The sequence below is a fragment of the Chlorocebus sabaeus genome, chromosome 20 (assembly GCF_047675955.1).
Source record: "Chlorocebus sabaeus isolate Y175 chromosome 20, mChlSab1.0.hap1, whole genome shotgun sequence".
In the NCBI taxonomy this organism is placed as follows: domain Eukaryota; kingdom Metazoa; phylum Chordata; class Mammalia; order Primates; family Cercopithecidae; genus Chlorocebus; species Chlorocebus sabaeus.
This window is the reverse complement of record NC_132923.1, coordinates 55,519,871-55,544,263: the sequence shown is the minus strand read 5'-3', so window position 1 is coordinate 55,544,263 and position 24,393 is coordinate 55,519,871. Positions and strand designations below refer to the sequence as shown.

Here is a 24,393-nt window from a genome sequence, read left to right as displayed (position 1 = left end):
TTTTAGTGATCCTATTGGTATGCAAGCTACCCAGCTAGGATAGCAACAGAAAAAAAAAAAGATATATGTTTTATAGCAGTGGGTAATAAAAGCCCTTCGCAGTGAGAGAAGAGGAATTTGACTTATTTCTTACGCAGTAATTAGAATTTCTTTAAAATTCTTTAAAATACTGAGTTGTAAAGTAAACTGAGGCTTTCCAGGAAGGGCTAATTGAATTTATCTATTTGAGCCATGTAGTTGTCCATGAATATCTTCTTCACAGACACTGTCGCTGGAGAATTCCATTCACACCTTCAGCATTACAGGGAAAGAAAAGGATCCTTTACTAACAGTAAAGGATGACAATTTCATATTTAAAACGAGTTTGAGAACAGCACCCTACACAGGAAAACCTGAACAGATGGAAAGGTGTATGGGATTGCCTGGTTATGTGAACTTGAGACTAGTGTGAAACTAAAGGATGCCCTTTCAGAACAAAGGAATTCCATGGAATACTCTGTCAGCAGTCAAGCTGAGGATAGATACAAAAAGTGGCCAAGGAGATCTTTTGGGGACAGGGAAAATGCAAACAACCAGGCATTCTCTTTTCAACCAAATTACTAGGGTTTGACAGGTATAAAGGCACTCCCCATGGACCCTCAAACCATCGTTTCACAGAGAGTTATTTCAAAAGCACATATTTTATAGACTTTCATATTTGTTTGCAAACCTCCGAGAAAACTCTCCAAAGACCTAACTCTTGTATGCCTTAAGTTAGGTTTTACAACTATGCATCCTAAATAAAATGGTCACAACCTTCAACTCCCTTGGGTTTCTTTTGCTTCATCTGTAAACTTGCCATTCCTCTAGTAACTCATTCAAGCAACTGTTCAAGATAAGTTACATTTTACTCCATTTTAGTGTGCCTTGCAGCAGAATCTATAGAACTGGTAAACTTTATGGCTATATATAATACCAGGTTGTTATTCCCACCTGGCTCTTTTCTGCTGCTTTTACTGAATACAGTTAAAAAGATAAATTATCATCTTAAGAGGATGCTCTAGAAGATGTTAATAAGTTCTATCTAACTTCAGGAGTGTTCACTGGGGCCATAGAAACTTGCAACCCTGCTTAAAGGGAAATGATGTGCGTCATCAGCAGACATTCACTGCCAATATCATCTGTAAATATTTTAAATTTCAGGAAGGATTCTATAATGCCATATATATTTCTAAATCATGGAAGTTATTGCTGCATACGGATTGACTATGATATTGAGTGAAAACCCTACAGATTTTGCTTTATAGGTAATAACTTAAATTTGTACACCACCACTAAGGGATCAGTGAAACCATCATCCCCATTTCAAAGATAAAGAGAGGTACAGAGAGGTTAAGTAACTTAGCCAAGGCCACACAGTCGGGGTAGAACTGGGATGTGAATTCATTTAGTCTGTTCCTGGCTTTGAAAAATCACACAATAATGCCTTCCTAAATCTCTGATGACTAATAGTAGGGACATTCCACTCCCCACAAATAGCAAAACTGCTTCAATTTACCCATTTGTCATCTGGATTCATATATCTGATCCTGATTTTTCAACTCTTTTCAAAGCTCTTCACCTCAATCTGCATTATCATGATCACACAGTTTTTAAAAGTTGTTTCATTTAATGCATGTCAGGAATGGTTACTCTTGCAGAACATTTGTCTTTTACCTCAAGGAGTTAAGAACTAAATCAGATCTGTAATTGACTGACTTGTCTACTGACAGCCTTTGAAGAGCCACCACTCCCCACCTTGTTTTTCTGTCTAAAGAGCAAGATTGACATCTCTTTATATGTTTAAAATTTGTCAGTGGTGTAAAGTGTTCAGTAATGATGGAAATTAACCTGAGGCTTTATCTGACTACCTTTCCTAGCAACTCCATTGAAGATCTGATAACAATTAAAATTTTGATGCAAACAACTGTTCACATCAGAAAAAAAATATTTTTTTTTTCTGTCTTGTCATACCTTTCTTCAAAATATTCTGGGTAGTTGTGGCTCTTTTCCTCATTTTTCACTGCACTGGATGCATCTGAATGAAAATTTCCCCAGCCAAAATACACCAGCACATTAGAAAAGGAGATAAAGAAAATGAAGTAACAATGCATGTTGAAACGGTCTGATGGTGAAACACTGAAAATAATTATCTCTTCTTGTGTCAGTAGTTGTTATCTCCTTAAGGAGAACTGAGTAAGAACAGGTCTGCACAGGGTAGCATTTGTGGCCTTACTTCTGTCTGTTTATTTGGGATAGCCTTTGAATTGTCTCCCACTTTCTTTCCTCCCACTGTGAAAAGATGAACTATTATGTATGTAACCCATAGGGATGTGATTCAAAGACGGTGTTTGTTTGACCTGTGGATATCAGATATCTAATATAAGCCAAAACCCAAACAGCATCAACACATAATCAAGTGGCAGTAGTATGCAGAACACGGGTCAGTAGCAATTAAGCAAGCTACACATTTCTCAAGTAACAAATGGAAAACAATTTTGATGGTCTTCTGTGATACCAGCATTCTTTTTAGATCTTCTTTGAAGTACCAGGCAGACAGACTGCCCTGTATATTCACAAGCTCTATCTGCTGGCAGGCAAAAAGCACAAGAACCTACCTTTAAAGTTATTTTAATATATCAGTTTTGCTCGAATTAGCCAAGTTAGATGTCGACCATTGGTATGGGAAACGTTGGGAATTAATTTAAATTTGAGCTAACCCCGTCATCATCTCTTGCTGAGTGAGTCCCTTAGTCTGTGAGACATTCTTTTCAGATTTGATTTCTCCATTACTTGGTTGATACTCTCTCCTTGAAAGGAAAAAAAAAAAAAATAGAAAGGAGAGTGAAGAGAAGAGTGGTGAGAAGAGAACAGAGGATGGTGACTTTGAGTCTGTGCTGATAGAAACATCTAATGGAGTTAAAACAGCCCTACAACCATTTGAAGAACATGTCCCTCATTACTAAATTCTTTGGCTGCAATACCGAACTCCCCATCTAAAAAGATGTCAACTTCCTGCAATTAAATATAAAACCAAGGGATTTTTCTTGCTGAGGAAGGTGTGCAAAAAATATTTAAACAACTTAACTCTGAAATGTACTAGCAATCAGTTCAGACTGGACAGTTAACATATTCAAGCTCAGAACTAAAACTTCAGTAGATAAGACGTACATTTTGGTAAGCAAAACTTCATTAGATAAGATGTACCAGGATTAGAAGGTCCATTTGTTACTGTTGTTGTTTTATGGTTGTTGTTATATATAGTTCCTTCTATTTTCTCCCAGAAAAATTAATCAAGCGCCCTTTTTGCATTGAGACCTCTTTTCTGTGCATTCACAATGCCTGCAGTTTATATCACACAAGTCAGCCTCTAATTGTGTTCTTTTTTCATATTCCCCAGGTTGTTTCATGGGTCATATTCTTGTACTCCCAGTAGTTTGTAAACTACCTGAGAGTGAAAATCATACTTAATCTGTGTCCTCCACAGTCCTAGCCTCAGCACTGAGACTAGAGCCTACCCTTGATTAGTATTTGAATGGTTGATTGAATTTTGTAAAAATCGAGTTAGCTTAGGTTATATATTTTTAAAAATTGTTTCAGGAGCAATGAGAGGAACATCTATCCGTCCAACACATTTCTTGAGACTTAGCTATATTCCAAATACTGAGCCTATGCTCTCTGACAGTGTATTAAAATTTACACATGCTTAATTTTAAAAATTGCGACAAGAAAGGAAATTATTCCAATGGATAAAAAAAATATATACTATGATTTCTCTTTTTGGAAGTTAAAAGGAGAGGCAACTGGCAAAAGAACCAAGGTGAAAAGTTAAGAAAAGAAGGAGACCGAAAGACAAAGAGAAAAATAGAGAAATACAGAATATAGTGGGGGAATGGGGAAGAAAGATGAGGAGAGGAGGGTTTAGGAGATTTTAAAGAATTCAGACTTTGGCAATTTTTTATTAACTTCAGTTTTCAGCTCTTTAAACCTCTGTCACTAAATCTTCAGATACTATAAATGAAATAGAAATAATAATTAATCTTAAAGAGAAATTGTTCTTCATCCTAAAGCTTTGACTCTCCAGAAATGAATATGTTCAGAGGAGTTAGGCTCCTAAGCAACGATGAAAGCAAAGAGAATGTAAGGTGGCTTTTAAGGCAAACTATGGAATAGTCAATCCAATAAGAAATCTACAGAAAGAGTTTACAACCATAAATCAGGTTCTAAAAGGAATTTTGCAAATCCAGTTTTACCCAGGTAGACACTATCACCGAACCAATATGGAGATAGAGCCTGTCAGAGAAGTGAGTTTCAGGGCAGCTTCCAAGGTACAATGATCTCCAGCCAGCATGCTCCTGGAACAATGAGACATGGACCTCAGGAGGCAGTGCTGGCAGGAGCAAAACAGAAAAAGCAGTTTGGGGTCCACCAATGTGGATAGAAAGCAGAACTTTCTATCCCTTTCTGGGTGCCAAGGTCCAGGGGAAAGGTTCCAGTTCCTCCAAAGATTCGGAGTAGGTAAAAGAACTAAACACATAGATTTTCCACCCATTGAGGTACTCTAACCACATGCTAGACGCATTTTGTTTCTCAGCTCTTAGTCATTCCATTTTTTCAGCCTTTAGCCATTGAGATGTTAGAGTATTTGTGAAATCCTTTTGATTAGCAAGTGAAAAGTCATTGTATACTGGCTTCTGGGGTGTTATCAGTTTCAGAGAGGGATGGAGCAGCCTACGGGTGACTGTGGATATGTATTTCTAATTGATGAGAGAGATGTAGGACCTTGGTTTAAAATTCTACATTCTTCATTGGAAAACAAAAGCCAAAGACATTTAAAAATCATGTAAACTGAATTTACAGAGAAAACATAATGAAACAGAAAGAGTACTAGTTTCAGACAGACAGACCTTGGTTGGAACACAATATATGGGGAGTATTATTGAATCTCTCTGAGCTTCAGCTTCCTTAGATGGAAAAAATACCCATTTCTCAGCTTTATAGTAAAGAAATAAAATAATGTCTGCTACATGCCCAAAACAATGCTAAGTTCACTGAAGACATTTGAAGTACCTCTTTATCCTCATTTTGTTTTCTGTTCAAAATCAAATTTATAGTACCCTGGATCCCACTCACAGACATGGGTATTTAAATTTTTCATGACTTCATTTTATTTTGTAGCTAAGAAAAGAAAAGAGATTTACGGGACATCAAAGTGCTGTTACTAACAAAGTGAGGCTTAAAATTCTTAGGTCTTCTCATAGGCAGTGAGCAGACCACAGTTGTAAATTAGCATATCCTTAAAGAAAGACGCTTCCTATGCTGGGGGTCACATTTATAATGTTGATTTAAATTAATATTTTCACCTAATTCTGCTTCTCAGGTCCTAATTTAATATCCTTAAGGCCTGATGCCTATGGATCAGCACGTGTTAATTTCTACGGCTCTTAAAATGGCATGCCTGTCTATGCTCTTAGCCTCTCGGGTGATAGGTGCTAATTCAGAGCTTGCTGAATTTCCTTCTGAAAGTGGTATCCGTGCAGGCCACTATGAGTTTCCAGTCCCAAAGTTCAAAAGCCAGATTGCAAACTTTTGAAAGAGTTGACTATGAATCAGACAAATATAAAACTCCCCCTAAGAAGACTCTCCTTCTTAGCTTTTTGTGTGTGAGAGGAGAGCACATAGCACATGTCAGAAGAAAAGAAGCATCAGGACATGAAAAAATCAAGAGGGTATTTCACAGCTTTGTAGGATTTTTCTGATTTCTTTGGAAACTATGTAAATGAATTCCTTAAACACAGACTGCCATTGATCTTTTTCTGGTGTTCATTGATTCCCTCGTCATTGCTTCATGTATGTGTTCTCCCAAAACATCTAGTATTGATATTTCTCTCCTTCATACTTTGTCCCCAATCCATTATAAGTATATCATTCAAACCCATTTAATTTCCTATGAAAGATTATATTAAGTGCACTTTTAGTGTAATTATGTCGATAGTGAAAGATAAACATGTATTAGGCAGTGCAAAATGCTGATTATCTGTCAGGGTAAATCTGTTTATTTCAGATATAGCAATCTGACAACCCCCTGGTGTTAATCATGAAAGTACATGCTTGTGCCAGGTACTGTTTGGTGCGGTTCTGACAGTGAAATGCACTCAATGGCTTACTGCTGTGACATAATCTTCATCATATATAAACCCATATACATGTGTATCTATGTCATAAAGTGCAGATTGTGGATTATGTGTTTTAAGCGTGTGTGATGCACTTATATTTTTATTTTTTTTTGTATGTATGGAAAACAAAGTATAATTTGAGAAGCAACAATGTGCAGTTTGCATTAACAGCACTGTGTAAAATGGAATGGCTTGAGTGAGAGTAGATTATAGGATTAGGCTGCATTTTAGTTTGTACCCAGAGCTGGGTTTGCCCTCAGTAATATCAGCTCAGAACCATTTGTATTAATCCACAGAAAAAAAGAAAGAGCCGGTAGAAAAAAGGAGAATCAGGAGGTAGGTCTGGAACAGGATATTCATCCGATTCTCAACACAAACATGCTTCCTTTATTCTTTAACTTTTTTCCTTGAGATAGTAGTTTCTAAATATATCCTAGAAACACTACTGACTGCCAGATGCTATTGGACATAAAGTTCTTCTTTAACGAGATAAAACAGTGTCAGGAAGTCAACATGTTACACATGCTGTGGCAGAATTTCACCAGGCTTTTGTGCAGCAGAAAATGAATAGAAATGACAATGAATTGAGTATTCAGGCACAGTTTGCCAACTCCTCTGAAAAATAATCTTGTCTGACTTTATTACATTGTGATCATTTCCTGAATGCCATAAAATGCTGAGTAAAATAATAAAAATTGATATGTATATTGACATTTCAGTTTTCTAAATAGAAGCTGAGAAAATATAAACAGCATTTGGTCTTTGCAACTCTTCCAATCAACCATTTGTATGCTGACTAATTCACTTACCCTCAGATACCTCATTCAGTCTTAATACAAATGTCTTCTGAAATAATTTCTCACCAGTAGATTATGCACATCTTTAGTTTGATTCAGAATTTACATGTGTAGTTTGCATAATTTTGCATCAGAGTGTCTGCTTTAAATTACGCAAAGGTCACTGTCATTCATAATCAAAAAAAGAAGGTGGATTAAAGGTCACAATTCAATAAAAAAAATTGATTAGAGGTAGAGATTTGTTCATGTGATACAACATCATTGGAAAGTGGAAATATGAGTCAACAAATTAACCTCAGTATGAGGGGTGACCTGATTCTTTGCCATCAAAAAATCACATTCAGAGTGCTTCTTTCCCAATGTATAACTTGTTTTACTCTATGGAGCAGTGACAGTTACTTCAGTTAATACCTCTTACCATTGGGTGTCTTTTATAATGTCATTTGGTTTTAGAAATGACATGATGACAGTTTGATCTCCAAAATAAAATAGTAAATTATAATGAATTAATAATAGATATGGATTAGAAAGTCCCTCAGGGCTCATGGTTACTTCTACCATTTTTTCCCTGAGGTAGTTCCTAGTTCTTCCACTCTTTTTAAAGGATGGAGCTGTCACAGCACATTTCTTCTCTTACGTCACTATTTTCTACCTCTCCCGGACACTAAGAGCCCATACAAACCCTCTGGAATTTTGACATCTACTCAGTATTAGAATAGGTAAGTTCAAAATAAATGTAGCTAGTGATTGGCAGTTAGGCTTTTTTTTGATTTGTTGAACTTTTCAAAATATGTCTGTTTGACAGTGACTTGAATAAATGGAAAGCAATTGAAAATAAACAAACGCTAAGTTGCAGTATATATTTTGTCCGTAAGTCAACTTGAATACCTGAAGGAAGATAATTGATACACATTTCACTTGGAAATTTGGCATAAGTTCTGAGACATTAACATCAATACTTACTGTAAAAGAACTCATATTTATGTCCTTATCTTATAATATTTTCCTTCTCATGTGTGCCCTTGACTTAAGGGGAAATCTTCCTTTCTTCCCTTAGCTGTTTGTCTATTCTATTTGTTATATTGGCATCTTAGCATAGGATCATCTACAAAAAAACAAAAAAAAAACAAAAAAAGAAGAAGAAAGGTAGACAAGGAGGCACCACCTTTTTAAAGTACATTGTTTATTTTTCCAAAGAAAATCAAACACTTTTAAAGGAACTATAAAGGTTAAATGGTTTAAGCAGATTATAATTAGTTAATTTTGTTAAACATATATTGGATCAATTTTACATTATTTTAATTACCTTTTGGAATAAATGGTTTGGTGAACAAATTCACTTGATGTTCAGGATCAAACAAAATTACCTTTCCTCTGGGTAGGCTTAAGTTTCACAAAATGATTTGAAAATGACCTCCTTTGCTTTCATCTAAAAATATCTTTGGATTTAGAAAATGATTAAAGTTGGATATATTGTGTTTTAGGTCAATCATATTTTATCATTTTCATAGCTTTTTCTTTCTTTAAAGAGGAAAATAATGAAACTTCACTAAACAGATGTTCCCCCTTTAAGGAGACTCTTGGAATTTATACACTAACATGGGATTTGCAAGGTTGATTCAACTCTTATTTCTGCCAGAAGGCATGTATTATATTCTGGAAAGTTTATAAAAAATTTTTGCTGACAATATATAGAAATGAAAGATAGATGATCAGTAAACATTATGGTCAAATCAGAGATGTTCTGTTTTATGTCTTTGCAGTGTATATATATATGTGTGTGTATGTACCTATACTCATGCCTAGAAAGAAATCTCTGAATTGTAAACATCCAGATCCCAGGTAGTTGGAGGATACATTAAAAAGCATACATAACTATCTCTTATCCACCCCAATTTAGGGCACCTAGAGAGCAGTGCTGGGAAAGTGCAAATGGAATTTGACCTTTCTTTGTCAATGTAAAGTTAGCAAGTTATCCTAGTGTCCTAATGCTATCCTGTCTGTCTTTTTCCTTACAACAGTGGTTCTCAACTAGGGATGATTTTGCTTCCCTGGTGAACATTTGGTAATGTTGAGAGGCATTTTTGGTTCAGGTTGGAGGTGGGAGGTACTGGTACAATGGGTATCTAGTGGGGTAGAGGCTACATATGCTGCTAAACATTCTAGAATACATAACTCAACCCCCACAACAATGACTAATTCTTCCCAAAATGTCAGTAGTATCAAGGATGAAAACCCTCTCCTGTAGCACAGGAGATATTTCTTCCCTCCATGTCTCAACTCTGTTGTGTCTCTTTCCCCAACCCTCAACCCCACATAATTCCATACTGCATCTGCCTCAGTGCTTTTCATCCCTCAGAACTCTCCAGGCACTCATCACTTCATTCAAGAAAGTGCCACTGACCCATCTGATTGTGATGGCATTCCGTGGTGTTACCATCCCACTGTATCCCTCTGAGTTCTGTTGACTGACTTTTCTATATCCCATTCTAGACTATACATATTTTGAGAATTGTACGTTGTATCGTTAACATCTGCATAGTTTGTGGAACACAGTAACTCCTCTATTAAGATTTGTTGTTGAATAAAGCCAAGTTTGTCTCTAGAAACAGTATAGTACAGAGTGTTAGGGTTTAGCTTAAATTATACTTAAAATGCTATCTCAGGAATTGAGGGTTAAATAAGTAAATTATAGTTGGTGGAATGAAAATACAACTGTTCTTAAAATTTTTGAAACAATCATTTGTAAGTAGGAGGTCTGTCTGCATATTTTTGTATATCTATATAGCTGAATATGTTTCAAAATGTAATTATATGTTTATGAAATATGGCATGATTATGTGTAGATGTATGTGTAGATATGTGTGTGTACATATGCACATAATTTCAATAGGTATACATTTTAGTGATGACATTCCATGATTGTATCATAAATGCATACACATAACCAAATGAAGCATTTTTATATTTACATCATGAAATTTTTCACTGTTTATATTTAATATACCAAATATTATATTTGCAATAAAATAGAAAAATGCACTCTCCAACTTTAAAGAACGTAGACACTATACCTTTAATAAAATAACTGTCATTTCTGTTTTATACTTTCCTGATTTCTGTATTTTATGTTATGAATGTGATCAATAACAGTATCAAATTATAAAAATACACCTGTACAATCGAGTAAGTAAATAATTTAGTTTATTGATATTAGTCAATGAGGCCAAGATTACATTCTACATCAATTGTTACACTTTTAAGAGTAATATTTATAACTGCATTTTGACAGTATTATTCCCCTTTGTTATTCCATAAAGAGGAAGTGAAGTCTAAAGTCAGGCTGTGCCATTTAGAAGCTGTGAAACCATAAACAAGTTATTTAATTCCTTAAACCTCACGTTTATCTGTAAAATGGGGGCAATACTGATATCTACTAATAGCAACCTTACGTGGTTGTTTCATAGACAAATGAAATGATATTTTAAAAGAATTCAGACTACAAGCACATAAATTAGTTGAATAACGATGGCTATTACTAGTATAGTACTAGCTGCAAAAGTAAACATGATAGTAATAATAGCAGTGATAAGACAGCATGAATCCAGGGATTCTTTAGTAATCTGGAAAATATACCGAATAATATTTCTGTAACTTAAAATTAAATTTATTTTGGAAAATGTTTTATAAAAAGAGATCTTCTTGTATTTTTTTTTCCTACTGGATTCATAAAATTCAGCATTTCTGATTCTTATGAGCAAACTCACCTCTCTTAATGAAACCTTTCTTCAACTACTTTAATCATCTCTGTCTTCTTTCTTCTACTTTCATTTTTTCATTGCATGTAACAGTCATTTTATCCTCCATCAATTCTATGGTGATACTTGTCTGTTTGAAAGAATTTTAGAGCAAATTCCAGAGTTATACTTCTTTAATATATCCAACAGCATTTTTCCTACTCTTCTATGTCCTGCTCTGGCTCCACAGAGCAACATAATCTTAAATACAAACCCAGATTCTTTTCAATAGGGTGTATCATAGACAAGAAAGGCTGTGAAATATGCAAATTTCTCATGAAACTAAGAGAATTCCCTAACTTTCTCTCCCGGTGATCCCAATAGGCTAATGAGTCAAACTTGCCTTTGAGAATAGCATTTCTACAAAGCTGATCATAGAGGTGGGCCTCAACAAATGTTTTTTCAGTGGAACTGGAATTATGAATGTTTCTAGTGAATGGTTCTATAAAGGCTAAAATAATCATAAGTCAAATTATCGTGAGTTTTTGTTGCATTCATTAATTTCACTTCTTAGAACAAGGCAATAATTTTAGAGGAAAATAAGACCTATGAATCATTTCATCTTCTAAGCCTTCTAGGTCAATCATCCGAGCTTTCAGCAGTCATATTCTTTTTGCTGGTAGAGGGTCTTGCCTCAACATTGGTGACTGCTGACTTATCAGGATGGCGGTTGCTGAAGGCTGTGGTGGCTGTAGCAATTTCTTAAAATAAGGCAGCAAAGAAGTTTGCTGCATTGATTGACTTTTCCTTTCATGTAAGATTTCTCTCTATTATACAGAGTTGTTTGATAGCATTTTACCTGCAGAACTTCTTTCAAAACTGGAGTCAATCCTCTCAAACCCTGCTGCTGCTTTATCAAGTAAGCTTACATAATATTCCAAATCCTTTGTTGTCATTTCAACAGTGTTCACAGCATCTTCACCAAGAGTAGTTTCCATCTCAAGAAACCAATTTATTTGCTCATCCATAAGAAGTAACTTCTCATCCATTCAAGTTTTGTCATGAGCCTGTAGCAATTCAGTGACATCTTCAGGCTCCAGTTAGTTCAATTTGATAGTTCCACCATATCTGCAGTTACTTTCTCCACTGAAGTCTTAAACCTCTCAAAGTCATCTATGACAGTAGAAGTCAACTTCTTCCAAAGTCCTGTTGATGTTGCCACTTTGACTCCTCCTATCAATCATGAATGCCTTAACGACATCTAGAATGGTGAATCCTTGCCAAAATGTTTTCAAATTACTTTCCTCAGATTCCCTCAGAAGAAACTCTATCTATGGCAGCCACAGCCTCATTAAATGTACTTCTTAGATAATAAGACTTGAAGGTCAAAATTCCTCCTTGATTTACAGGCTGAAGAATGGATGTTGTGTTCGCAACAGAAAAACAGCATTCTTCTCTTTGTGCATCTTCATCAGAGCTCTCAACTGACCAGGTACATTGTAATGATAGTAATATTTTGAAAGAAAGCTTTTTTTCTGAGCAGTGGGTCTTCATAATGGGCTTAAAATATTCAGTAAACCATGTTGTAAACAGACGTGTTGTCATCCAGGCTTTGTCATTCCATTTATAGAGCACAGAGTAGATTTAGCATAATTCTAGAGTAGATTTAGCATAATTCTTAAGTGTCCTAATGTTTCCAGAGTGGTAAATGAGCATTGGCTTCAAGTTAAAGCCATTAGGTGCTTTAGCCTCAAACAAAGTCATCCTGTCCTCTGAAGCTTTGAAGCCAGGCATCGACTTCTCCTATCTAGCTAGTTAAGTCCTAGATGACATCTTTTTCCAATATAAGGCTGTTTTCAATACTTTGAATATCTTCTTAGTATAGCCACCTTCATCAATTATCTTAGCTAGATCTTGTGGATAACTTGCTGTAGCTTTTAGATCAGCACTTGCTTCACCTTGCAGTTTTATGTTATGGAGATGGCTTCTTTCTATGAACCTCATAAGCCAACCTCTGATAGTTTCAAACTTTTCTTCTGAAGTTTTATAAAATTGAAGAGAGTTAAGGTCTTGCTCTGGATTAGGTTTTAGCTTACTTAGGGCAATTTTGGGGCTGTTTTGGTCTTCTATCCTGACCACTAAAACTACATCAGCAATAAAGCTATTTTGCTTTCTTACCATTCATGTGCTCACAAGAGTAGTAGTTTTAATTTCCTTCAAAAACTTTTCCTTTACATTCCCAAGTTGTCCAACTGGTGCAAGAGGCCTGTCTTTCAATGTGTCTGAGCTTTTAACATGCCTTCCTCACTAAGCTTCATCATTTCTAGCTTTTGATTTAAAGTTAGAGAGAGGCAACCCTTCCTTTCACTTAGAGGCCATTGTACGATTATTAATTGGCCTAATTTCAATATTGTTGTGACTCAGAAAATAGGGAGACCCGGGTCGAGGGGAGAGGGAGGGAGACCAGTGGATGAGCAGCCGGAGAATATCCGGTCAGTAGAGCAGTCGGAACACACATATTTATCCATTAAATTCACGGTCTTACACGGGTGCGGTTCATGGCATTCCTCAATGATTATAATAGTGATATCAAAGATTACTGATCACAGATCACTGTCACAGATTTCATAACAATGAAAAAGCATGAAATACTGTGAGAATTACCAAAATGTGACACAAAGACACGAAGTGATTACATGCTGTTGAAAAAAAAAGAAAAAATGATTCCGATAGACTTGCTGGACCAAAGTTTACCACAAACCTTCAGTTTGTAAAAAAACACAGTAGCTGCAAAGTGCAATAAAATGAGGCATGCCTACGTTTTTTAGATCACCAATCTTACTAACATTTTTACAAGTAAACACTGAAATTTAAGAAACAAGTTTACTTAAATACATATTCTTTAGATATTTTTGACATATTATTTTTTTCAATGTTCTTCCTTGAATGTACAGGACTAATTCACATATATATATACACACACACGGTATAAACAAAAATGTGTGAATCTTTGACCCTATCTGGGGGTGAAATACAAATTTCTACCTTTGGCCCTTGTGTTTTGTACATTGAATGTGAACAAAGTAAATATGCTTAGCCAAATTACACGTGAAACAAACCTCAAAAAGATACCATATATGATATTTAGGCATAAAGGTAACAGGACGTGGTAAGTGCATAATGATGGACATCAGTTAAAAACATGAAATATACAATTTTAAAGGAGGTTTTCTAGCAAGGAACTTTAGTTAGGGAGAAAAAGATTTATGGTCTTCAATTAATCATAAGTTTAATATGCACCAATGGTGATAGGACTGCTAAAAAAGAATACCACCACCTTAGGCTAAATTAATAGACATTGTAAAAAGGACAGTAGAAAGAACGATCTCATTATATTCTATAATTATTAGATCATGTCTGGCATATTATAATTAGTTCTATACATTTAAGGGAGAACATTGAAAAACACAGTATATCAAAAATAAGGGGCCAAGTTGAAGAAAGTTTTAAAAAGCATGTCATATGGGGAATAGTAAAATAACCAAGTAGTTGACCTAGAAAAAAGAAGACTAATGGGAGATATCATAAACAATGGATATGGATCACTATGGATATCTTTCTTTTGCTGTTTTTTGTTTGTTCGTTTGTTGAGACAGGGTCTCACTCTATTGCCCAGGCTGGAGTGCAGTGAGGTGATCTCAGCTCACTGCAACTTCCCACCCTTGGGTTCAAGAAATTCTCCGGCCTCAGCCCCCTGAACAGGTGGGACTGCAGGCGCGTGCCACCACGCCCAGTTAATTTTTGTATTTTTAGTAGAGACGGAGTTTTGCTGTGTTGCCCAGGCTGGTCTTAAACTCCTGATCTCAAGTGATCTACCCTTTGGCTTCCCAAAGGGCTGGGATTACAGGTGTGAGCCACCGTGCCTGGCCTATGCATATCTTTCAACAAATATTAATTGATGTTTTGGCAAGCACTGTGCTTATGTATGACATAAACACAGAAAACAGAAAAGAAAATTCTTCTGGTTTTTTTGTTTTTGTTTTTTGTTTTGAATCAGTGTCTTGCACTGTCACTCAGGCTGGAATGTGGTGGTGTAATCAAGGTTCATCAGCCTAAACCTCCTGGGCTCACACAACCCTCCTACCTTAGACCCCAGAGTAGCTGAGAACACAGGTGGGAGCCACTGCACTAGGTTAATTTAATCTTTTTTGTTGTTGTTGAGAATAGGGTCTCACTATGTTACCCAGGCTGGTCTTGAACTCCTGGACTCAAACAGTCCTCCCACCTCAGACTCCCAAAATTCTGGGATTACAGGCATGAGCCACCATATCCAGTCAAGAAATTGGTCTTTTATCCTTTTGTAAATGGACTTTATACTTAAGAGGAGAAGATAGACTTTAAATAATCACACAAAGAAACATTTGATAACAAATAGTGATAAGGAGGAAGAGCTACAATGAAGAAATAAATAAGCTGATTGGACTTAATTGGAATGGAGCATATAGTCAAGGAAGGTTTCTCTGAAGAAGTGACATTTAAATCAAATTAATAAAGATGGATATAGGGAGAGTGGTCATTCCAAGCAATGAGACTAGCATATGCAATCCTCATAATTAAGAGGCCCTTAAAGTAGAAAAGAGCTTGGTAAAATTGAGGACAAAGAGAACAGAAAAGAGGAACATCACAAAGAATCAAGAGAGAACGTTGTGAGAAGAAAATGAGGCCAGATTGTTGTAGCTCTTTGAAGCTATGTTCAGACTACTGTTGAAAGTGCCAGGAGAAACTACTGAAGAATTTAAGCAGAGTGAGGCAGGGAGACTCACTTTTGCAAAGATACCTCTGGTTTTGGCTGGCTAATGTATTGGAAGGAGGGAAGAGGTAGTGAGGGAGCCCTTTAAGAGGCTACTGTAGTGGGAAAGACAGAGATGAAGGTCATTAGGCTTCAAGCGGAGGAGATGGAGACTGAATAAGCAAGACAGATTAAAAATATTTTTTTAGGGCTGGACACAGTAGCTCACGCCTGTAATCCCAGCATTTGGGAAGCCAAGGCAGAGAAATCACGTGAGCCCAGGAGTTCAAGACCAGTCCAGGCAATATGGCAAAACCCTGTCTATACAAAAACAAAAACAAAAATCGCTGGGTGTGGTGGCATGTGCCTGTAGTCCCAGCTATTTGGAAAGCTGAGGCAGGAGGATGGCTTGAGCCCAGGAAGTCAAGGCTGAATTGAGCCATGATTGCACTACTCAACTTCAGCCTGGGTGACAGAATGAGATCCTGTCTCAAAAAAAAAAAAAAAAAAAAAAAAAAAAAAAAAAAAAAACCATATATATATATAATTTTTTAAATTATATATATTAAAAAAGTTATATATATTTAAGTTATATATGTTAAAAATTATATATACACACACACAGTTTAGAAGTAGTATCAAGAGAATGTGATGATGGATCAGGAAAAGAAAATAAGATGCCAACCAAGACCCACTTTTTCTGGTCTGACTAACCTCCCTGAGCTAAGGGGGTGGTGAGGAAATTTCTTTTTTTTTTTTTGAGGCAGAGTCTTGTTCTGTCACTCAAGTTAGAATGCAGTGTCTCAGTCTCGGCTCACTGCAACCTCTGCCTCCTGGGTTCAGGCAATTGCCCTGCCTCAGTCTCCCAGGTAGCTGGGATTACAGACACCCACCAGCATGCTCAGCTAATTTTGTAGTTTTAGTAGAGACAGGGTTTCACAGTGTTGGCTAGGCTGGTCTTGAACTCCTGGCCTCAGGTGATCCACCCACCCCAACCTCCCAAAGTGCTGGGATTACAGGAGTGAGCCACCACGCCCAGCCAGGAACTTTAAGCTAGACGTTTAAATGCCCTGTTTTGGCCATAGTAAGTTTAAGAAACTGGATCAGTTGGGTTTTTTTTATTTGAATGAATATTTAGTAAATTGTCCAGTAGAAGAGACCAGAATTCCTTTGTGTTCTGTAGAAGAGCAGATCCACAGCCACAAATGTCAAGTTTATACAGAGGTCCACTTCAACCAGTTCATGAAAGAACTATTTTTAAAAAACTAGACTGTCCAGAAACCTGCCTTAGAAGAGGGTAAGTTTCCCCCCACAGTACCTCTTCTGGCAGAGTCAGAAGTCTACCCCACCTGTATTTAAAAGATGTCTGCAGTGTTTTTCAACGCTATTGTGTTGAATTTCAGCTATCAAGTTTTAAGACATTGAGAAAACAAAGAAGATTCTCTCTTAGGTCGCTGCAGGTGTTTGGTAAGTCATTTAATTGTTGATTGCTACTGGCCACGTCCCTAACACCTTTCTACCAAAAGGGCGATTGATTGCATCAAGCAGCTATTGGCTATTTAGCAAAACACACACACTTTCTCTCCCAGGTAAATGAAGGTCAGCCAGCCCCACACCCAAATGAGTCACAGAGGTTAGAAGCCAAGAATTCTCTTCCAATATAACTCTAAACTTTACTCATGCAAAAGTCTTTAATTTATAATGGTTTGCTTTCATGTTGTGCTTAAACTTAGCTTCAAGCATCCCTCTCAACCCAGCACTCCCAGACAATCAATACCCACAGATGTATAGTGATTTGAGATGATATTCAACTCCGTTGTCATCCCTGCTCAACCCCAAGGCTCACAGAACTGAAGGGCTCTACCCCCAATAACTCCGTGGAGGATGAGAAATGGTGATGATTTCTTCTAGGCCCAGAGGCCCAGAGGATCTCACTAAGCATTCATACCACTTGCCAGCCAGAGCCATGATTATTTTTTTCCCATTGGTAGTACTTCAATGTTTCAAAAAAAAAAAAAAAATTCTTTAGAAATGTAAGAAGATTCTTTCGTGTGGACTATATAAATATATGCAGGTGGAAAGTTTAAGTTTCTCATATCTCGATGTGTGATTACATATGGAGAGTGGGAGAAAGAATTAACCACATAACTAACCTTCCCATGTTAGATACTCTGCTTAATCAGAGCCAGAGATTTGAGGCAAAGCATCCCAGTCCTCCAGAAATAAAAAAGGCTTTTATTTTCTTTTCCATAGACTTTAGTCTTCAGTAATAATTGTGTACTTTGTGATTGTAGCTCAGGAATAGTACCTATCACATTAGAGTTCAATTTTAATATATCTAGAGTTCTTTAATAAGACAGTCTGTTAAGACTAGGGCACTGACTGATTAATAAGTTGGTTCAAGTAGACTTTCATTCAGGTCTCAGTAATAAGTGCTCTGTCTAGTTGATAAATTTCCACACTAAACATAAACGTTGTTATTTGTCATATACTAACTGTTTTAATGGGCCATTTTTCATGATCTTTAACAACCATCAATTGATCTCTAGGACTCAAATGTCACAATGCAATCCAACTATGTTCAAAGAATCTAAGTTTAAGTGAACTACAATACAACAGAAGAAAAAAAACACATTAATTTGCTCTAGGGACAGAAATATATAAAGCACATTAATGAAGATGTGAACAACAAGAAGTGACTCAGGGCTGTTATTTTTCTCCACAGCAGAAATACTGTAATCAATCCAGACAGTTATATCTTCAGTTCCTCAGGTTTTAATAAAGATAAGTCTAAGAATTCTATTTAGACTTTCAGACCATTACATCTTGAACCATCAGAAATAATCAGATATGTTTTAAATCAGCCAGGAGATAAACTGATCGATTTCATCCTTGTAAAACATAAACTCTAGAGGTAGCTTAATTTTCACATTCATCATTTGTGATTATTTTTCCAGTTCCTCTTTGCTTTAAAAACTACATCAAACTCACATTTCCCTGCAGCGGACTGGCAGGCCTAAGCACTTAATACAAATAAAGCCCAAAATGCTTAGAAATGAAATGAGTTGTTTTTTAAAGAGGTTTAGGACATACACTTATGTCCTAAGAGTACAAAAGGATATGCCTACTTCTTTATCTGATAGTCTCCGGTGGCAACATTAGCACATCGATGTTTTATGCATTTCATACATAATGCTCCATGTGATTATAAAATGCAGACTGCAGAGCGGAATTAAGTTTGCTGAGAATGGAATGGGACGGGAGGAAGGACATGTGCTATTGAGAAAAATCATCCCATTCCTTTATCTTCTAGGAGATCTGCGGAAGCCTTTCCTTTGGAAAGTGCTCAAAGACAGATCAAATGTGATAATAAAGGTTCACTATCTGAACAGGCCTGCCCTAGAAATAGTGCTTTGGAAATTCGAGGTGGAAAGAAAGGCAGTCTGTGCCAGAAACTGATTAAATTTCAGTCATCTATCCAAAGCAGTCCCTGGTTGCTTGTAAAATGCTCCATATAATTACAGTAACTACGGGTTTTAAAGGAATTTACACATTAGCCTTTATCACGGGACTTTCTTTGTGGGTGCATTTCTACTTTAAAATCAATATCCCTAAAATAAACTTTAATAAGATTTATTAATTTTATCTATGTGGGCCTTTAAAAAGTCAATATCAAATATCTTTCTTCAGATTCTTCTTGGCATTTGAAGAAGCTTAGGTATAATCAAATGTCATGCCCTCTGTATGTTAAATGATCATTGTTCTATGACTTTGCTCTTGTATACAACTTAGCCCTCTTTTAAACTTTGAAAGAGTTGTGAATCAATACTAAATACCATTTAAAATGTATAGGTCATCCTGATACACGATCTCAGTACCGTGGACAAGGCCCATTAGTTGCTTCTTGAGCTATTATCTTGCTCAGTGTTAGATTTGAATAACCCGCAGAAGTCATTCGACAGCCCCCAGCCAACCCCGCACCATGGTGGCTAAAATCACTTCTTTGAAATAACCTACAGGCTCAGGGAACAAAAAACAAAAGGGCTTTTAGAAAGTAGTGTCCCAGAGAAGAACACGACTACGCTGCCTTTCATTCAAAGTGACATAAGGAGCATTGATAGGATACCACAAATTTGAAACCTTTTTCCTTTCAGAAGAGACTGAGTGTCAACATTTCTTTACAGTAATCTTCAAAAGGGAAGAATTCCTACCAACTACATACTCAGCGGTTTGTTGGTAGGCGGCTATAATCTTAATCCAGAGAGCAGTAAATTTATAATTTTCATTGGAAAAAGAATTTTGAGGAAACCATAGTTTAAGATCTTCCTTGACACCAGAAGAGTTCCATCAGTAAAGCATAGAGGAAACATCGAATTGTGTTACCCACTAAAAATAAAACCTGTTTTAATGTCAGACATTTGTAAAAGTAAAGGTCAAGTCAACCCCCATCCCTAAAATATAAGCCTCAGTACTGGGTTAGAAATTTATTCATTAGGTCTCCTTTTTTCTGTCTTTACCCCTACTCCAGTGATAGTATCTTGGAAAACTTATTATAAAGTGAATTCATAATATTGAAACAGAACTTTACTGGGAGTCATACCTTAAAGAGATAATTTAATTAGCTGAGATAAACAGTGCGTCTTTCCACTCAGATAAAGAAGATTGGAGAGAAAGTTCAGATACTTTAACATAGTTACCTATGTTAAAGTGCCCTGTGGTAAGGATCAACTCAATTCCAATATCTTTATTCATCTAATACAACAAATAAGCTAGCTCTAGCCACCCCACTCTTCCTCCTACACACAGAAAAGTGCTATTTGACACACAATTGAATCAAAACATCAAAGGGCACAGAAGTGCTTAATCATCATTTTATAGTCTGCCCTTTAACTGGACTGTTTAAGAGAGATTTTCATTTCCTTTGTTATTAGCTGTTAAAGGATATTTTACACGATCTGCAAAAAAAACCAAAAAACTATAAATTTATTTAGGATAGAGTTTAGCTGCTTTTAGTGCAAAATCCAATTAACAGTAGTAACTTAATTCAATTAGTGAATTCTTCTCTGATGCAAAAGAAGTCCAGAGGTTTCACAATTACGAGCCATCCATGTTCCCGCTGTCTGTCTACTCTGCCACTCTGCATGCATAGCCTCCATTTTTTTGTGAGTGCTTGCAAGATAACACTAAAGCTCTAGTCATTATGTTCACTTTCCCAAACAATAGGAAGGGCAAGGGAGTAAAGGCCTGTGGAGTCATGCTACTGCATTCTTCCCAGAACACCCCACCCCCAACCCCACCGACCAATCCAAAGACTCATCTTTCTGTCTCATTATCCACCCCTATTTTGAAAGGAGGCTGAGAGACAATTTAATGTAGACAGACATATTGCTGTTTCTGACAATATAGGAAAGCTGCTACATAGGAAGAGGAGAAGAATAAATATTAGGTGAACAATTAATAGTCTCTGTCCCACAGTCTTTATATTTACTCCTTAATATGCTTCTGAGGTGTCTTATTTTGCAGACCTGTGACCCAAAATCTAATGAAAATATTTCTCCAACAGCTAAACGGGGATTCTGTTAGCTAAGATCTTTTAGCTTCATATGTCTGCCTGAGCAGCATCATACTTTAGAAGAGAAAACTCTAAATATAAAGTACAATTTTAAAATAATTTGATTACATCAAAACTGCCCAAACCACCAACTGTTTTTTAGATGCCAATTTATTTTTCACTTGTGAAACTTTGAGATGATAGGCGTCTAACGTTTCAGCAACTGTTATTTCCAAAGCTTAAAAGAATCAGAAAGGAAAACTGCTGGTTTCACACTATAAAATGTCCCTATTCTGCCTCAACTGAAACATTATAGTTACCAGTACATTAATATATTGCTCTAGAATTGCAATCTTTATAGATTAATTTTCTGACAGCTCTGCTGGTGTAGATTTACTTCTTTTGCTTTGCACATTTCTGATGATCAGATTTTAATTTGAGTAAAGGTGAAATAGAAAGGAAACTGCTATTTTGATTAAATTGCTCTTAAGTAAATGACAATATTTTTGGTCATCTGAGAGGCTTTTTCATTTCTAGCTGGTATTTGTCATATGCTAATAAACTAGAACATCACAAGATTAATGTCTATTAAAATGAGTTTTCCTCACCATGGTTAGCATCTCATCATCGTGATGAGGATGACCAAAAATATCTGAAATATGTGGATGTTGTACAGAAAAATGGGGTCAGAAGATAATCTCAAATACTGACCCAATGAGGATTAATTCAAACAGATTTCTAAAACTCTCACATGTCACTGAATGAAACACATGTGATACAGTGTATGGCCCATGACATCTGCGGGTCATATCTGATTAAAGAAAAGCAAGGTCACACATTTCTATATCCACTTGTATGCACACTTCCTTGGGGAATGTTCTACTGCTGGGGAACCTACAGAGAACAAAACTTTAATTTCTCTAACTACAATCCAAAAATAATGTATCTTACTTGATCAGAGTCAAAGTGTGCTTCAGGGGTCAGTTATCTGGAGAATTTGTATGACCTTGGGTCAGGAATTATTCTTTTAAACTGGAATATCTTTATAATTCAGCCAAACGAATGGATCTTTCCTATTATACCATGGCATTATCATCTAAGTACACAAAAGCTGTTAACACATGGCATACTTAATCACCATTACCACAAGCTGCCAACAGATGCATCAGTCAACAAATCTATTCTAATCGTGTCCTGGAAAGAAGTGTTTCACACCTTTGGAGGTTGACATCTGCACCAGGCAGAAGTGCAAAAAAGTGTTTAAGGTCCACATGAATTGATACCTGATAGGTGCATTTGAGAAAACATGAACGTTGCTCAGAGGATGTTTTGAAGAACACAGAACACATATTAATAACTATCACTGTTAACATTTTAAAGTTTAACAACAGATTAATTTGGGTGATAAGTACATATGTGACTGAATCATGAATTCCGCAAGTGCTGGAACCATGTCTGAAACATATTTGCATGCCCCACAGTGCCTGGCACAGCGCCTGGCAAACTGAATGCTCCCAATAAATATTTAATGATAATGAGAATTCTATTTTACATCTACACCAAACCAAAACATCAAGCTGACGGAAAAGGAATGTTTCACTTTTAGATTCCTTTATTCCCTTATACTCATGCCCTATGTAATTGCTTTTTAAAAATCAGACACTGTGAAACTTTCTAACTAAAAAGAAATATGCAAGAATGCAAAAGACGATAGAGAGAGAGGTACCACATTTGCAAGTAAAGAGGAAAGTTCTGGAAATATTTTATGTTATTACTTAGGCTCTGAGATAATGATTAGGTAAGTTTTGACCCCTTGGGAATATGTTACGTTTTCTTTGTATTTTGGGACCATGGCATCCAGGCAGTAGAAATATAGACAATGATACATCAAGTCACAGGCATGATACAGCAATAAATAAGTGCTCATCTTTTGCATAATTACTGCCATACTGTTTTGGTATTATATTTGCTTTCCTCAAATAATTATTAGCTATATATAAATAATATACTTTATTCCCTCGTTACTGGAAAATGGTGTTTGACATTAAGGAAAGGTCAGGTATTACAAGTGGGAAACCACAATGTGCATTGCTTTTAAGGATTATTGAATTAAGAGGTACATATATTTGACAAAGTATAGAAATCAAATAGCTACCATGTTCCATGTTAGCAGTACCATTTTACATGCCATAGATTTATTGACATTTAATAATATTTTTAAAAGTTAAAACTGTGAGTACTTAGTATGCATTATGATGTAGAATGTAGTATCACACCCTTGAAGATTAAATGAGAGCATTTTAACCAGGGTAAATTAACCAATTCTTTGGACATCAGATTGGAATATAACTTAAACAAAGGTGTTTAATTTTAGAAAGCACAAAAATTTAAGTCACTTATGTCAGTTAAGTTGTATCTGTTGACCTAGGGGACAAGTTAAATCAATATCGCACCCACTTACACACATCAACACAAACTCTTTCCATGAGCCCAGTTTGTATTTTGATGTTTGGATGTGACAAATGGATTCTGCAACTCACAAAGATGCTTGTCCTATAGATGTCATGGTAGAAGGGTTCCAGATGAAATGAGGAGAAAAACAAAAAAGCATTTTTTTGTCCAACTCCATGCCTTTCATTGAAGTGTAAAATCACAATGTAAGTTTTATATTCAGAAATATCACAGGAGTAATCAAAATAAGTATATGTACTCAAGGTTCTAGAATATGTACTCACAACTTCATTTTTTTTTTCTGATAGACAACACAATTTTCGCCCTTAATTCTAGAGTCTCCTATTTTATTAGTAGTATATTTGATCAGTAAATAAAATATTTTAGCAGAACTTGGAAATCAAAAAAACTTAAGAATCTTTATAGAACTTCCATAAAATATTTTATATGCCAATCAGGTTGTGTAAGTACCTCATGGGCACAAATTGATTTATATTAATCAAATTTAGCAGTATCTATGTTCCAAGAGCTTTGGAAACATTAAATTCAAACCTGAAATGCATTTTAACCCCAGGTAGATGTTCTTGTTTGCCATTACCTGAGTGATTACATGGCCTTTGAAACTTACACAAGCTTGAAATGTACCCAAAATGTTGGACTCCTCTGAGGAAACATGTATAGCAATGTATAACGCTAATACTTTTATTTGAAATTGAACCAAATACCCATAACATATGTGCCTTTCACCTTATTTTCTCTAGTAATACATCAAAGCAAGAAAGTTTTAAAAAGAGAGAGGGATGTAGAATTTCATATGAAATTTGAAAGCATTAGTTCAGTTTTTGTGTTATTGTTTTGTGTTTTAAAAGTATGT

General features: G+C 36.0%; 1 protein-coding gene across 1 annotated transcript in view; it reads left to right on the top strand.

Annotated features, from left to right (window-relative positions):
- ADGRL2 (adhesion G protein-coupled receptor L2) overlaps positions 1-24,393 on the top strand; it is a 694,457-nt gene that overhangs the window by 1,905 nt on the left and 668,159 nt on the right. The gene's annotated exons all lie outside the window — the stretch shown is intronic.